The sequence below is a fragment of the Cyclopterus lumpus genome, chromosome 14, assembly GCF_009769545.1.
Source record: "Cyclopterus lumpus isolate fCycLum1 chromosome 14, fCycLum1.pri, whole genome shotgun sequence".
Taxonomy (NCBI): domain Eukaryota; kingdom Metazoa; phylum Chordata; class Actinopteri; order Perciformes; family Cyclopteridae; genus Cyclopterus; species Cyclopterus lumpus.
In genome coordinates, this window is record NC_046979.1 from 6,935,565 (window position 1) to 6,952,714 (window position 17,150).

Consider the following 17,150-nt stretch of genomic DNA (forward strand, 5'->3'; position numbering starts at 1 on the left):
TAAGTAGGAGGCATATCTCAACAACAAGGCCAGGTTGATGCCCACAACAGAACCATCGATCGAGAGACAACATTTTAAAACACCCCAGCGCTATTTACTCAGTGGAAACGCATTTATTGTGACATTCACTCGTCTTGTTCCTGGATGGAAAGACCACTAGAATACAGGTGTTGTGTTTATGTTGTTTAAAAAAAATTAGCTGCTTGCCAAGTGCCTCCACAAGAGAACATTAAATCACAGCGGCATTCATCACTAATGCGTAGCTGAGCTGTTAGAGATGCCCAGAATCAATCACCCAAATGGGACCATGAAAGCATAGAGTGCGCTATTAAATGAGTTGTGTTCGGCAGGGCTCTCTGCTCACGGCCAAGTGGAATCACGAAAAGGGTGAAAAACTATTTAACGTACAACATGGGTTCAGTCGCTGATGTTTGAACTAGTTTTCAAACCTTTATCTTGCCTTTTCTTTACACTGCTTATAAGGGCTAGCAGTAAATAATATGTTAAACAGATGAAGTAATACCTTTTTTATTCCATTATTATCAGAAGAGCAGCATGGTCGAAATATCAACACCTCATGAGCTCGGCTGCTGTCAGAATTGCAGTCGTTGTTGGGACACCACAGTATCACATGGATGTAGTTTATTTAATTTTGATGTAGTTTGTTTTACACTTAGTGGCTACGCGGCTGATGGAAACATCTTATTGGTTTACAGGGTGGCCTAAGACATGCCAGTAAAGCAGCAGTGCTGACCCATTCTGACCTCTAGCACACAAATACTAAAACTGTGTGTATTTTAAAAGGTGTGTATATTTTGGTCCCTGATACCAAACTGGTGAAAAGATATCATTTGTAAGATTAAGAAGAGCAATGGGCATAACATGAATCTATAGTATTGATAAATATTCCACTAAACTCCATGCGGGTCCATCTTGAGGACTAATGCTGATCCCATTAAATGAAAACTTTCAAATGGGAAGTTATATTTTACTTCACCACTCTATAGTTTTTATGTTCTCTTGTCATAAAGCCAAGTTTTATGCAACACGCTTCACCACAGCCTGTAATTTACTCTCACTCGTAACCTCTGTTCTATGGAGGCAGACACTGGTGGTGGTGGGAGGTGTCTCAGAGTCTCTCACTGTAGTCATAGGTGAGTGAAGGGTATTGAGAACGTGTGTGTGTGTGTGTGGTGGGAGATCAATCACATGCAGTCAAGTAAAACAAAGTGTCCCCCTGTTGCGGTGAGGTTGAAGTGATTGAATCTGACATGTTTTATTATCAAGACACAGCACTTTGCTCTGCACTTCACCGCCAATTAGGGACGCTCACCTTTTCAGTCTCGACCTCTACAGGACAAATTGTCTCTCTCTGTGCACACTGATGAGATCTGAATCCGACCTGAGCTGACCCGAATCCCCGTCCTGGAGGTCTGACACATCAGATTCCTGATACATATAAGTTGTTAGCCCGCATTGACCTTGGCCTCCCTGTTTGTTGGCCGTCGGCCTACAGGCCTCCGTTTCTTTAAACTAACAATCTTCCAGCAGCCTAGCCGCGTACTGTAAACAGGAGCTGTGACCTAAACACCAGTCAGGGTCCCAAGTTCAGCTATCCTACGCGTCCCAGTGGAAGGAATTAGGTTTGCAAGACGAGCAATATTCAACTCATAGAAGCACAAGCCGGCAAAGTAAATAGGAAAAATATATACATACTGATTTATCAAGGAAAAAAACATTGGAATGTGTCTAAACTGTTAACAATGTGTTCCCTCTACATTATGGACATTTCTGAGGCCATTGGTAGTGCATTGAATTTAACTTCAGAGTGCAATAGCTGCTAGGAGGATTGTAAAACTTTTGTCTACCTCTATGACCTCAAATAACAGCATTACCGTGAATAAATAATTAGTGCGCTAAATATGAATATTGTGTTTCCTCAAGTTATTTCAATCCTTGAAAAAAAATCGTGACTCCAGGAGGAGCGAGGCTTTAGAACTCATTGTAATTGGTGAATTGACAAAATCATAATCATAATCATAATCAGTGATGATCCCACTGAAGGGATTTAATAATAAAAGCTGTTCTTCAGGGTCAGACTGAGAAACAGGTGCTGCTGGAATAAAAAAAAGAAGAAAATAACGTAAAAATTGCCTTCTTGATGGTGCAGAATCTTGACAACCACTCCTCCTATGTGCACAGCCATCTATGTCTGTTGCATCATAATAATAATAATAATATTAATAATAATAATGCCAATAATTATGTCTTTTCTGTGTTCATTGGGAAAACAATAAGGTGCATATTTCCAGCCATTAAGAGCTAAGAGTACTTGTTTAGTGCACACTCACCTAATATGCTGAGGAACCTCTCTCTTCCCTGAAGCCTTTAATTTTCCAGACAGTCACCCATCTTGATTTCTTTTCAGCTCCTTCTAATCACCTTTCCTTCTTACTCCCTGCACACCTGTCACTCACTCCTTCATTTAGCCCCAGTTTATAGATACCAGCCACTGCCCCTACTCCCAGTTGCCTGGTCATGGATGCATTTTATCTACCGTCATGGTTAAAACTGTGTTAATCGGCTGCATGTCCTTTCTGCTTTTGCAGATTTGTTTAGATTGTTTGACTGATTTTGAAAATCATCATTTAAAAGTAAAGCGGCTTTTTTTATTTTATTCCTTTCCTTGACTTAAACTTGACTTAATAGAGGTGTCAGATGTGTGCCGTAGTTATCCCTGTATCACCAACAGCCAGCCTTCACACTGTTATACAACTGCAGGTCAAACCTAACAAGCTCGTCAGGTCCAGGTGAAATCCATCTGGCTCCTCAGATGAAGATCGGTTCCAGGAATAATTGCCTTTAGTCGCCAGGAGTCATATCTGTGGTTATTTTTACCCACCACCGGCTTCTCTACTCCATCGGGGGGTGGAATTCATATGCTGCCTACACCTCATTAAGAGAAATTCACAAAGTGATCTTGTTGCCAAGGAATATCTCTGTATTTCTACCATCCAATCAGGAACGATGAATAGAATGAGAAGTCAGCCTCATATTGTTGCATATGATACGAGCAAATATATGTTATCAATGGGATACAAAGATATTTCCATATATTACCAAACACATCCTGCTTATACATTGAGTCATTAGTGAAATGTAAGGGATAGCCAACCAGTGAGGAGCCCTTCTAGATACACGTCATCTCGTACCTCAGCCAGTGCAATCTGGATTCAGCACAAATATAATCACAGTGGCCTTTTTATTGAAATCAATCAAAAATGTATTACTCGGGCTCATGATTAGATCCAAAAAGCCACATAGAGATGTTCATTCAGCAGTGCAATACTCAAAAAGAAGCTCAGACATAATGTGTGTAAAAGTTACATAATCAGAGAGCATTGCAGGATAAAGGTGAAACATATGTGCTATATAGCAAACACAAGATACAAAATGAAACACATCTTGTTTATGTTTTCCGACTGTTAAGGAGATGATTAAATGGACGTAGAGTTTTGTGAAATGTACCGTACATGTCATTTAGCTGACGCTTCTATCCAAAGACTTACAATCATGTTACATTCATACACCGTAGACACAGCTACAGGAAACAATTCAAGGTTAAGTGTCTTGCTCAAGGACACATCAACTAGGGCGGGGATTGAACCGCCAACCCCCTGATTGAATGACGGAACTGCTAACCACTGACCCACAGTCACCCATGTTGTTGCTGTTGGTTGGAGCCTTGCATTCATTTCAGCTGTTCAAGTAAAATAATATTATATACAATTGCTGTTTTTCTTGATTGATTCAGTGGCATTATTCTGGAAAATATAAGGTTTCAAGGAGCGAAGCAAGTTGTTATTCCTTTTATGGTGCCCGTGCAGCATCGGGCCAATCTCCCTTCTCTTCTGTCTTTGTTCTGCTTTTTCATTCAAGTGTTTCAGGGACAAAACCCAACTCTCCTTCAGACATCAATGTGAGAGGTAGATCTAATTTTTGTTTTGGACACTGCTGTTCTGATTCATTGCAAAAAAGGCTTTGACTTTGAAAAATAACACATTGTATTCCAATGGTTAAATAAAAGTTCTGTTTTCATGTGATATGGAAATGTGATTCTGTCTTTAACGTGCTGCAGAAAAGGAACGTGAGTCGGGCCAGTTTCAATGCGATTATTGGGTACATTTCCCTGGTGCCTCAGCTCGGTACGGAATAAATTGAAGAAGCGGTTAGAAACTTTATTTGCACTTGCACCTCCATCTGTTTATGTATTGGCTCAGTACAGGTTGGGGCTTACATGGGTTTCAGATTTTTAAATGTTTTATTATGTAAATCTTTAAATCTGGAAAAGCACTTAAATTTGAGAAGTGTTACATGAATAAAATAATACTTATTAATAATGCTCCATCGTGTATCTCTCTACCGTCAAGGGATTTATTTTCTAAATGCTTTTGTTTAACGTGTGCACCTGGTTCCCTTCCTTCCCAGAGTGATGCCGTGGCTCTGTGGCACAAGGCAAAGAATGGCATCTGTCGTAAGAAACTTTTGAGACTTCCTGTCTGACGTTCGGGAGCTGAGGTGCTTAATGTTTAATTAATGATGAAAGCATCTCTGTAAAAGGCGAGGAGTTGTCTGCCATGCGGCTACTGAAGAAAAACGGGGGGGGGGTGTAAAACGTGCAGCCTGATCGTCGTCTTTATCTCTGGAGTCTCTTTGCCTCCATCTCGTGCCCCACTCTCTGCCATCCGTCACTGCTCTTAGCGCCATGTGTTCATCTGCCTTTGTTTTTCCCTCCTGTTGATTTGCGTTTTGATGATGGAAACATAACTGTCCTCCTTTTTTCCTTTTTCAAATGTCATAAAAAGAGAGTGAGCTGATGCATATGATTGTGTTTATGAGGGGGTGTATTTATTTGTGCAAATTTGACTGTGTGCGTCCACACATGCGTGTAAATATGAATGCTCAGAGCCGAATGCACTTCACGGCACATATGGCGTCGGAGTAAACAAAAGCTAGCGGGCCATATGTCTTCCTGCAGGTGCTGCTCGGTGCTCAAATGCCTGAAATCCTCCAGAGGTCTGTGCTGCGAAGCACGTTCTACATACCCAGGATGTCTTTTTCTTATATTTTCAACTATAATATTAGACAAATATGAGGACGTTAGACACACAATCCAGGCTTAAAGCTTCCCACGTGCGGCTGCACAAATGCAGGAGGGAGATCTGGCCACATATCACGGACTGTATGAATGTGTAAATTATTATGTTTAAAATATCACTGCCCCAACTAGAGAAGGATTAGAGCTGACTATAATTAGGTTCTCTCTGTGTGTGTGTGTGTGTGTGTGTGTGTGTGTGTGTGTGTGTGTGTGTGTGTGGGTGTGTGTGTGTGTGGGTGTGTGTGTGTGTGTATTATATTCAAGTTTAATTCTGGGAGATACCGATGTTGGCGTACTAGATTTAAAGACAAAACAACCCTGTACTTTAAAGAGTTTGTGAGCATGTTCCCTCTGTCCCCCCTCTGTCCCCCCCCCCCCCCCCCCCCCCCCCTCCCGCTCATTTCTTTGCACCTGTTAGCAGCCTTAGTCACAGGGAAACATTAAATCCTTCTGTCCACCCTGTCCTAACTGGTTATCTCTGGTGCGGCACTCCATTGCCTTTGAGTCCAACCTCACAGGGCGATTGCTCGAGTGGCAAAGCAAGGACAGGTATCCAAACGTCATTACCCCTCTACGGGGTGGATCCGCAAAGATCGGCGCTTCGATCCCTTTCGTCGCAACATAAATCCCCTCTCTCGCTATGCTGATGATACCCAGCTCTATCTGTCCTTCCTGCCAGACATTCTTACCGCCTCGCCGCACATTTCATCCTTCCTCACTGACATGTTAAAGTGGATGATGAAACGCAACCATCAACTCCATCTGACCGAGCTCCCGGTGGTCCCCGCCAGTCCCTCGGCTTTGCACAAAATTAGCATCCAGCTGTGCTTCTCCTTTTTCTCTCCAACAAAAAGTCTGCAAGAAATCTGGGCATCAGTGATTGACGATGACTCATTTTCCCTTCGCAGGTTGCATCTGTCACTTTGTCAACGCCGAAAAGATCCGCTTGACTACTGTGATATTCTTCTGTTCTTCAATAAGCAAAAGACAATACTTTATTTCATTATTCAATAATAGTCTCCACTGGATCCCTGACATTGCTCTCATTATGTCAGCTATATAGCTGCCATTGGCTCAGAACCCACCTACTTGAACTCCCATATATGAGATATGGGAGTTCAAGTAGGTGGGTTCTGAGCCAATGATCAACCAACAACAATGCACTCAAAGTGAATCCCTCTCTGTCTTCAAGAATCACCTGAATACCTACCTACATAAATACGCTCTTTTTCCAGGCTCTAGAAAAGTTATACAGATATATCTTAAAGTAAAGAAAAAGAAAAAAATCACAATGCATTGATGGATTGAATGATTCAATAGGCTTTTTTTTGTTGTTGCCATGACTTGATCCATTGTAATTGCTCTGAATACAAACTCACCAGAGCTGCCTGCCATCCTCCACAAAGGAGCAAACTAGTAATTAAATATTTCAGGCATTCAGGCAGTAAGAAGTTAATCAATTACAATTTGGATAATGAATCGATATTCATCAGAAGTGCCACACACATCTGGCCGGTTGGGTGATGAGACGTTTACACACAAATGTTCAATGTTAGGTGGTGCATTGTAGCTATTTTCTAATCGCATATTCATAGGATGAAAATGGCTACTTCAAGAAGACTGCCTTTCAAAGAAGAGGTAGACTTTTCAGAGGGCTGTCGAAAGGAGTTTTGTACAAACAAATGTTTGCCGTGTCCATTTGCAAAGAGTATTTATAACATCAAAAGATTTAGTCCTTTTATAGAGTGTTGCTCTGTTTTTTACTGTCCAAATGCTGTTTAAATTAACACATATGTTATGGATCTAAAAAAAAAAAAGACATGCTCGGATCGAAGGAGAATTCCCACCCTTTGATTAAGTCAGAATCAGACAATAAGCCAGACCTGCCGTCCTTTCACCAGTGGGTGAGTGACAATCTTTTGATGCACAAGCTTTATCCTTTTATAAAGAGCTTAAGTTGATATATTTTGCAATTGAGTAAAATCTATGTAGGGCACATAACTTCATAAAAGGACATAGTTTTGACATAACAGTATTAAAGGTAAGGCTTTATTAAGTAATTATATAATTCCATTATAACAGTCAATAGATTCACCTTCATGAAGGGGCATTTCTCCAAAGAACAAAGACGTTTCTCTCCACAGTCCAGTCATTGGTGGATTCTCTGTCCAAGCAACCCGTTCAACCCGTTCAACCCGTTCAACCCATTCATTCATTCATTCCCAATTTGTCGTCACATACGGACACTTGGTCAGGAACCCTTGACATCACATTTTAACACACAGGGTACCCCTTGGCATCGCTTAGGTTTAGGCAACAAAACTCCATGTTTAGGTTTAGGAAATGATCATGACTAGGGTTAAATCAAGTTTGTTTGGCAGGAACTTAAGTTACATATGTACGGAAGATAAGTATGTTACTTATGTACTTCAAATAAGGAATACAATTTATTATAAATACTATCAGGACACATCCTACCTTCAATGTTATTCAAGAGATTGTATTTTGTACATGGCAATTAGTCACTGTGACCATCTTGCCAGCGCCAACTCGCATTTCTGAACTCGGCATTTATTTATAAGAACATGTTGTCATTTGCTCTGAGGTTCTCTAAGTGCTATTATGAGTGCAGTTTTTAAGGGCTTCATCAAAGAGCGACGGCTTTTATAAGAGATGTACAGTACATTGCCATGTAGCTGTTGCCATCCATGAAATGTTTGCCTTCTGTGTGAGTGTGGTGTTTTACTAATCTGAATATCCACGGCTGCATGTAAACAGGAACATTAGAGGAATATTCATTTTCACCGGCCATGTAAACAGCTTCGAAGGAATATTGTCTTTTCGGAATAAGGGGGGGAAAAAACACTGAATGTGCGGTGCATGTAAACATAGCCAATGAGTTATAGAAGCTATTTTGCTGAAATAGATTACACAAGGTCAGGTGTACCATTACCGACCGCTGCACTCAAGCAAGCAGCAAAAAGCGACAAAATACAGCCCAGGACTGCTCGGATCCAGAGCACCAAAACACGACCCTCAACCGAATAGACTGGGTCTTGCCGATGGGCTGTTTCTCTAACTGATAGGACTCTTGTCAGGTTTGGCAACTTCTTTAGGGAAACATGTGGACTGCATAAGTGATAAAAAAAATAAAATAGTGACACCTGAACATCATCGCATCAGCATTCAGAGCACAAGCCTCCCTCAGGCCGCATACATAAATATGTTAGGAGCACGGCCTGCCGTCACTATACAGTCTGGCAGTAATGGATATTCAGGGTGAAGGGGCTCTTGTGGGAGCAGCATGTAAAGGATGACTGGGCTGGAGTTAGTAACGCACCATTAACTGACTCCTCGGGATGCACACAGACAGGGCAGAGAAGGAAACCCGGCCAGTCAGGAAATCAATACAAAGCACATCAGTATGTGAGTCCGTGAGAGAGAGATGGGGGGGGGGAGGATGTTTGCCATATCAGGATCACTTTAAACACACAGAGTGCAATAAACGCACAGGAATGCTCGGATGCTTGTACTTAACAAGTTTGACTGTGCATGCTCTGACACTCAGCGACAACAGAAGCTGCATACTTGATATCTACATTTCCTTTATGTTGTTTTTCTATTTAGAATGAATGGTTTTTAAATCTTGCAACAACCATTTCTGGTTTATAACAAGTGCAATACAGTACAACTAAGATAACTGGACATGTGTGTGTATATACACTTTTGTTAAGCATATAATTACATTAGCCTTGCTTTGAATTGCAGAGTAAAAAAGGATACAGCCAACATAATTATAAAGTATAATGTATATAGGGAAACAGAAAATTGCTTTTATAATGACAAAGCAATTGCAAAGTAATGAAATGGACAATCCAATAGTGAAAAGCTCAGATTGCCTTGGACGAAATATACAAGAAAATCTGTGAAAGCGGCAAGTTTTACGGAATCTTCTTACAAGTCCCTTTAAAGAGCCATGTGTTGGATTTAGTAGCATCTAGTGGTGAAGTTCTAGATTGCATCCAACTTAATAGCCCTTCGTTCACCCCTACCTTTCCAATTGTGTCAGAGAACTATTAGGTGATGTAAAAATATGAAAGGCTCTCTATAGAGCTAGTGTTTGGTTTGTGTGTTCTGAGCTACTGTAGAAACATGGCGGTGCAACATGGCGGACTCTGTGAAACGGGACAGGACACGGTAACACAATTCTTAGTTTCAGGTGATTATACACTATTGAAACCATAGTTCTGAATATTATCTTAATTTTCTGCCAATAAATCCCCTTAACTCCTACAGACTGTTGATTTAAGAATAAACCTGTTTACATGTGAGGTCCCGTGCACACATTTCTTTTAAAAACTGTAATGCACCTTTACAGCTTGAACCGGGGTCAGGCCTTCCTGAATTGTATATGTTTCCTCAGAATCATCCTCAGTTCATGTTAAAAATCTGTCTAAAACCTTTTTGATATGACGTGCTATCCAACCGGAAACATTGGCCGGAAACATTACCTCATTAGGCAAAGGCCCCTTGACTCGCCTCTCCATCAGAGAAGCATGTTCAGACTCCTAATATGTTTTACTATCTCAGCAGCTCAGTAGTCTGTTAATGACTTCCCAAACCTGTAGTGTGAAGAGAGTGAGTGTGTGTGCGCGCGCGTGTGTGTGTGTGTGTGTGTGTGAAGGCTCTCTGCTGTCTACGGGTGGGTGGGTTTACTTAAGATTTTGTTTACACAAGCTGTTGCTCCCATGCGGTGTTTCCTCCTTGTGTAAAAGCTTTCCGAAGAACTCGACGTGTTAAAAGTTCTGCCAAATGAGCAATCGCACGCTGACAGCGTTTGTCTGCGTCGCTGTTCGTCTGCGGGACTCCAAACCGATAAAACAAAGCCGTTAACGGTGACCGCACCTGGGTTTTGAGGGTGTGATTTTTTTTCAGCTATTTTTTCTCAGATTCAGGATAGAGATCCAAGTTCAGTGTAGAACCATGTGAATGAATTGACATTAACAAAGAGGGGCCTCCCAGGTTTTCAGTAGCGTGTGACATGAAACAAGACGTCGCATAGAATATCAATGTCATACAGGAGCAGCCACTCAGGGGAGCTTAACGAGAACATCAGAGAAGTGAACCCGAGGCTGTCGACGGCGGAGGAGTGGAGCATTCAAATGGTAGGACGTCTCACGGGGTGCGGGGAGGAAAAGACAACTTTTTTTTTCTTTTTCAGCTCTCTGAGTAAAACAAGGACACTCTTTTAATCTTAAAACCCAAGCTTCTGCTCCTTCTCATCTTCAGCCATCTTCCCTGCATGAGTCATCCCAAATAGACTTGCCATGTTAAAAAGGGCAGCCAGCGCTTTTCAAAGTTTTAGAATGTTCTTTAGATCAAACTTTAATAGAATTCTATGTTTCACAGGAGATGAGCTAGTGTAACTTTTACATTTTGCATGTTTTACTCTGGACTAGATATCACCTTTATTTATTTATATATATATATATATATATATATATATATATATATATATATATATATATATATATATATATATAGATAGATAGATAGATAGATAGATAGATAGATAGATAGATAGATATACATGAATGTTCATGTCCCCATTTTTATAGGACAGAAAATGACAACGTACTTAAATAAAGTCGTCATTTTTTAAACAGTTGGTGTCAGATCTTCTGCAGTCTGCTGCTGAAGTATCACCGACATCAACAGGCAAGTCCTTGCAGTTGCTGCATGTCTGTTCTGCAGCCATATTCACTTCGTCAGTAGTGAAACAAAACGCATGATCATTTGGATGCATTCACGTAAAATAAAATAAAACTCTTGGGGGCCGTGCAAAAGAAAAATGGCCACAAGTCACGACACTGTTTATCTAATAGTGTAACTACAGATATCAGTTTTACAACAAAGCTTTTTGATGAATTTTGAACCCAAATTGCTGCAATCAAGAGACAGACCAATAACAATCTATCACAGTCCTAAAACCTAACAAACTTTACTACACTATCAGCTTCCCTAAAGCCTCCTTAAATCCGGGAAGAGTCTGAATGCAAACATGCCAACACACACATTCACACAAACTTGTTTGCAGTGTGTCATGTGTTGTAAGATGTTGCACAGACTGTATAATTGACTTGCCAGTTGCCATGACCTATATATGACAGAATGTTATTGCTATGCAGTTCGTATGGAGCCCATGTTGGCAAGTCCTAAAATAATGCTGTGTAGCTTGGGACTGCCTCTGACAGCTTGTCTTAGACTGATTTATGTAAATATAACCAGAGCTGAAATTCCTCCTTTTTGAATAGTGGCTTGAATAGTAACTTTACAGTCATTACAGTAAAGTCATCCAGTAACTTCCAGTCTTATTTCACCGAGGAGCACATCCCACCTGTCTGTGGAAAGATGGAGGAAGAAGCCAGTCAATAAATATTTCATGAGTTTCATTACTGCATATTTATAGTGTGTCTGCCACAGTAAATCCATGGCGTGAAACAATTGTTTTAACCCAACAGCCACAAATCCGAGCCACGCAGCGTCGTCTAATTTAACCGCCCCGCCAAGTGATGCCCGCGGAGTCGTTACCGCCAGCAAAATGGCAACAAGGGCACAATCTTGTTAGTTGATCTACTACGGTGAAGTTTGTCTTTGAGAGCATCGAGACGCAATATGCACAACAGAAGAAGAAGAAAAAGAAGAAGAAGAAGAAGAAGAAAAAAGCCACTGCTAATGAGAGTGAACTGAATTCCAACGGGTTTGTTTTTTTTATCTGCGTTGCTGCTTTATGCAGCGAGCGTCTCATTGCGCAGCTGGAGAGCGAGAGACAAATGATATGAGGCAATAGAGCTTTAGATTGAATGTTAGAGGGAAGGGCTTTTTGTAAGCATTAAACGGCTGAGCAAATCTGTTTTTGGGCAGGACTTCTTTTTTTTTTTTTTTTATCCATCCTACGCACATTATTAAGCATCACATTAGTCCGAGTCAAAAGATATATTCTAAATGAAAAGAAATTCAAGACCCAATTAAATATTTAAAACGTTAGTTTTAATTGAAATGTAATGATATGAGGCAGATATGGCTCAGTTGGCAGCTCAGGACCCCTGCGATAATGAATGATCGATGGATGGATGGATGGCTGGATGGATGAATGAATGATTGGATGGATGGATGGATGGATGGATGAATGAATGAATGGATGGATGGATGGATGATTGGATGGTCAGCCATTAATTTTGGGAGTAGTTAATTGGAGTTGACGGATCTGGGGGTACCAATGAAAGTCAAAATGTGCAAAGAAAGTCATTTTATAACCAAATCACATTTTTCTGAGAAGAAATAAGTTGAAAAGGATGTTGCTAAAAGACAAAAAAAAAACTCTTACATTTATATAAATACACTGTGTTTTAGTTCCATATTAACTAAGACTTCAGCCCAGACTAACATCAAATAGAAAGATATTCTCTTATAAGAAAATTGAATCAAAATCCTCTCTAAAATAGTCTGAAACATTTATTTGGAAACAATTTCACCCAAAAAAATAGCCTCTGTGATAAATACAACGTTATATTCTGGTTTCTATTCGAACAAGCACATATGGAAACTCAACAGAGCCTGTCAATGAGGATGAATATGATATGAGGCTAATTAAAATCTTAAAAAACAGTGACCGCTTGTTACTGAGAGCGGTTTCAACATTTGCTGGATGAAGGAAAAATGAGGGAATAAAAAAAGTACCCCATGACATATACAGTAACTCATTAACAACATTTTAAATTGCAGGCTGGAGCAGAGTAAAAGCTTCACATGGAGAGAAAGATGACGATTGCCTTTGTTGGTTTGAAGAATGGTGACGGAATTGAAGGCACCTCGCTGACCCTTTCTACAGAACCCAGGGCCTTAATTTGAGGCACTTAATCATGGTCTTATTCAGACTCACATAATGCAACACATTGTAACTTGCAACTGCTTTTTTTCTCCTTTGGTACTCCCAAATTGCTCTCAGTGCAAAAAACACACCTGGACTCCAGAGTGGAGGCAATTTCCTGCTTCAGTTTTGATAACGAAAGGTTTTGATTGTGACTTCAAACAAACACCTTCAGGTGTGCTCTGAATATAAATGTATCGCTGGGTTTAAAATGCACTTCTTTGATCTCTAATATTTCAAATTGAGCAAGAATTGACCTGGATGTTCCTTGAGTGGCAGCCATGTTCAGGCCTTTGTGCAAGTCTGTTTTTCTAACTCCCTCAGGGAGAAACGGGAACATCCTTCATGACCCCCCAAATAACACAATTAACACTTAAGATTAAAGAAAAAACAATCATATTGTACCATATGCCGCATGCTGTTAATGTTTTTAAACACTTTGAGGTATTCTGGCTCATGATCAGTAGCTCATTTATATTTTGTTTTTTTCCTCTTAACTTTCTATTGCAGGAAGCATATTCTAAATTCTGTAAACTGGAGACTTGGTCTTCACATGGGAAAACATAAACAAAGTTCTGATTATCATTTAGTGAAAAATAGGATCAACCTGGTAGCTGAACGTTGTTGAAGTGATGTTGGTGGCTGAGATCCTTATCATAAGTGTGTATTTGTCTCTCTGAATCAATCGATTCACTGTTTTGCAAATTACTCCCAATGAATGCTGATGACCTGAATCCTTTGAGACTGTTCAACACTTTATAAATAATAAATACAAAATAATTCATTCCAATGAATTGCTCGTGTGACGGTCAGCTGTGTATATGTATATATATATATATATATATATATATATATATATATATATAGCAAAATCAACAATCTTATAATTGAGAATATATGGAAAATAATGAATGAATAATTCAATTCAATTTATTTTATATATCCCAATATCACAAATTACGAATTTGCCTGAGAGGGCTTTACAATCTGTACACATACGACATATCTGTCCCAGGACCTCACATCGGATCAGGAAAAACTCCCAAGAAATAGAAAAAACCCTTTCACGGGGAAAAAAAGGAAGAAATCTTCAGGAGAGCAACAGAGGAGGATCCCTCTCCCCGGATGGACAGCAGCAATAGATGTCATGAGTACAGAATGAACAGCGTTACATAAACACATGACATGAATATGACAGAATGTATGAATAGTTCATAGTAGGCATGCATTATTGCCCCATTGGATGCCTACTCCATTAAACAGACGGAGGTAGAGAGGAGGGGGGGCGGGGCGCATCAGCAGGGCCAAGGCAGGAGGCATCAGACACCGCCAGGTCCGATGGACCCTATGAGACAGGAAGTCACAAAGACTCCGGGGAGAAAGCAGAGTTACTAATGTGCGATGGAGAGATGTAAATTCATCCATAAATAGAGAGAGAAGAGGAGATAGGTGCTCAGTGTATCCTAAAACGTCCCCCAGATGAAGCTTTTATTTCAAGAAACGTTCCTACTTAACACCAAATTGCATAAAACTGCCTTGAAAATGATTAATTATTGACCGATAAAATAAAACATTATCAAATGTTCTTTTACAACTATCCTTGACCCCATGAGGATTCCTATCAAGAGGGAAGAAGACCTTCCGGGAGAGCTTTCAATGTGCACAACGATGATGAAGTTCCCCAGTAAAACAATCTCATGGTGCAGTGCAGTGGTCCACCCCGCCCCCCCCCCCCCCCCCGACCCTGAACCCTGGAGACTGATCTACGACTTCCCTCAAAGCTTCATGGACACACACACACACACACACACACACACTCAGCCCGTCTGACTTCCTCCCAGTCACGACCTTCCCATGCCTCATTTGCCTGACGTCACCGCTCACGTTCCCTCAAGATGTTTTCTCCCTGTGCAGTGTGTGTATCTGTGCGAGGATGCAAGGAGCCGTCTGAAGATGTGACCCCAATACCTTCACCCCCGGTCCCCAGCGAGCCCGGCCCGCCGCCGCCATTATTTCCCATTAGTGCTCGACGGCAGGCCGTTTGTAGCAGCGAGACCCTGCAGAGAATCAGGTCAGCCACCGTGCCCCCCCATCCCTCTGTGGGCACATGTGCTGTTCGGCCTCACGTGGACCACATGTCTGGTGGAGGTCATCTGAAAATAAGGACAAACAAGCTTGTAATCTACATTTGCTGTAAACAGATTGCTTTGAATGAATGCCATGCATCTACTGGGTGCAGTTGAATTTAAAGCCGTTGCGTCAACAGATTGCGTTTGAGCCTCTCCCGTTGGCCACGTAGTGTATCCGTCTGTAAGGTTACTGGGAAGTTGTGCTTTTGAGGGTGTGAATGAAAGAAGAAAAAAAGAAAGAAAAGAGATTTGGATGGGCAAGTCCCCGCCAACGAACAGTCTGTACAGAGGGGTGGAAATGAAAAAGTGTTTGGAGTATTAGTTTGTCCTTCAGTGTACGAGACAATCCAGCTCAATGCTAAGAGGGCAACACTGTGTTTGGGATCATGCCAGTGAATCATGAACACACAAACACACACACACGCACACGCACACACACAGCCAGCACAGCAGAGCTAATCACGATCGCTGCTGCATCTGCTCCGAGTCCTCTCGTCTAATGAACAGATATGACAAGCACTTCTCTCATCGTGTCATCTAATTCATCATCTACTGTCTTTTTCTTTTCCCTTTTTCTTTCCCCCGCCCCCCCCCCTTGTCTTTTTCCTTCAGGCTGATTGGAAATAAAATGCAATTAGCGACAGTTTTCTTCTGACCCGTTTTTACGAGCAATTTAAATTCAAGAGGCCCACATATACTGCATGCACATGCTTCATTCATTTTATAAGTATGCATAATCAGACACACACACACACACACACTGTAAAGGGCTTTTAATGCCTGAAAAAGGAACAGCCGGGTTGTGAAGCAAGGCTATTCTAAAACGTCATTGAAGGTTAGTCTGAGGTCGGCACCATTGGAATATCAGATGAACATACTAAGCAAAATACAAATATACAAATCACAGTTCAGGCATATTCAATCTAACCAATGAGTGGACTGCAGAGGGGCCAAAGAAAAGTGGCTACCCCAAATATTTAGAGCCCAAATCCACTGTTTGAGAATGATCTCGGGTCAGTGATGTTTTTCTCGACTGGAATTATTTTAATTTTTTTATCAAATAGTATTTGGGAGAAGAAAAAGTATTTTACACAACTTATTCAACTGTACATAATACACTTGGTGTCAAGATTGTATCATCTGTTAAATAGTAATTATTCAAGCAAAGAAGAAAAATGTAACCTGTGACTCCAAACTTTTGAACATCAGTGTGTGGGTGTATTAATAAATATATATATATTTCTTTCCCTTGCTCACACATACACATACAGTGTCCTTTTCAGTGTTTAGTTTACCTCGATGACACGTTGGCCCCGCTAGAAATACCTATATCCTTAAAAAAATCTTCCTTCCCTCTTCTCCTTACACGTCTGCTTCGGCTGGGCATGATGAACGATCGCTCAGACCAATCAATTCTATTTAGATAAGCGAACCTCCAGAGTGGACAGGAAAAGGGAAGAAGGATGGCTTTTGTTGTTGTTATGCAACACAGGGGCCCAAGGTTATTGTTATTTCAGCTGCTATTTGTGTTTAGGTGTAGGGCAGGCCGTGACACATTGATATCTGTATTTCTAAGATATTAACCTCTGGGAAAGGACTGTGACTATACAGCAGCGGTGTGCAGGATGAACACCATGAAGCCTCAGGTGCAACACACAAGAACTGGATTACGTGTTGCCTGAGTGTTATTGCACATTAATTACAGCAAAAGCTCATTTTAATTATGTTCAAAGGTATTCAGGGATTTCTGACAAACGCTAACTTGAAAGTTATTTGTTTTTATACATTTCCTTTGAGAATAACAACCTTTGTGAATGTCAGACTTGTGTATGTACATATAAGTTTACACACTTTACTTTCATATGCGAAGCTGCCTATGCTTCTTTTCATTTATAATTATTTTTAAAGAAGTGGCTTTGGAGGGCGGTATGAC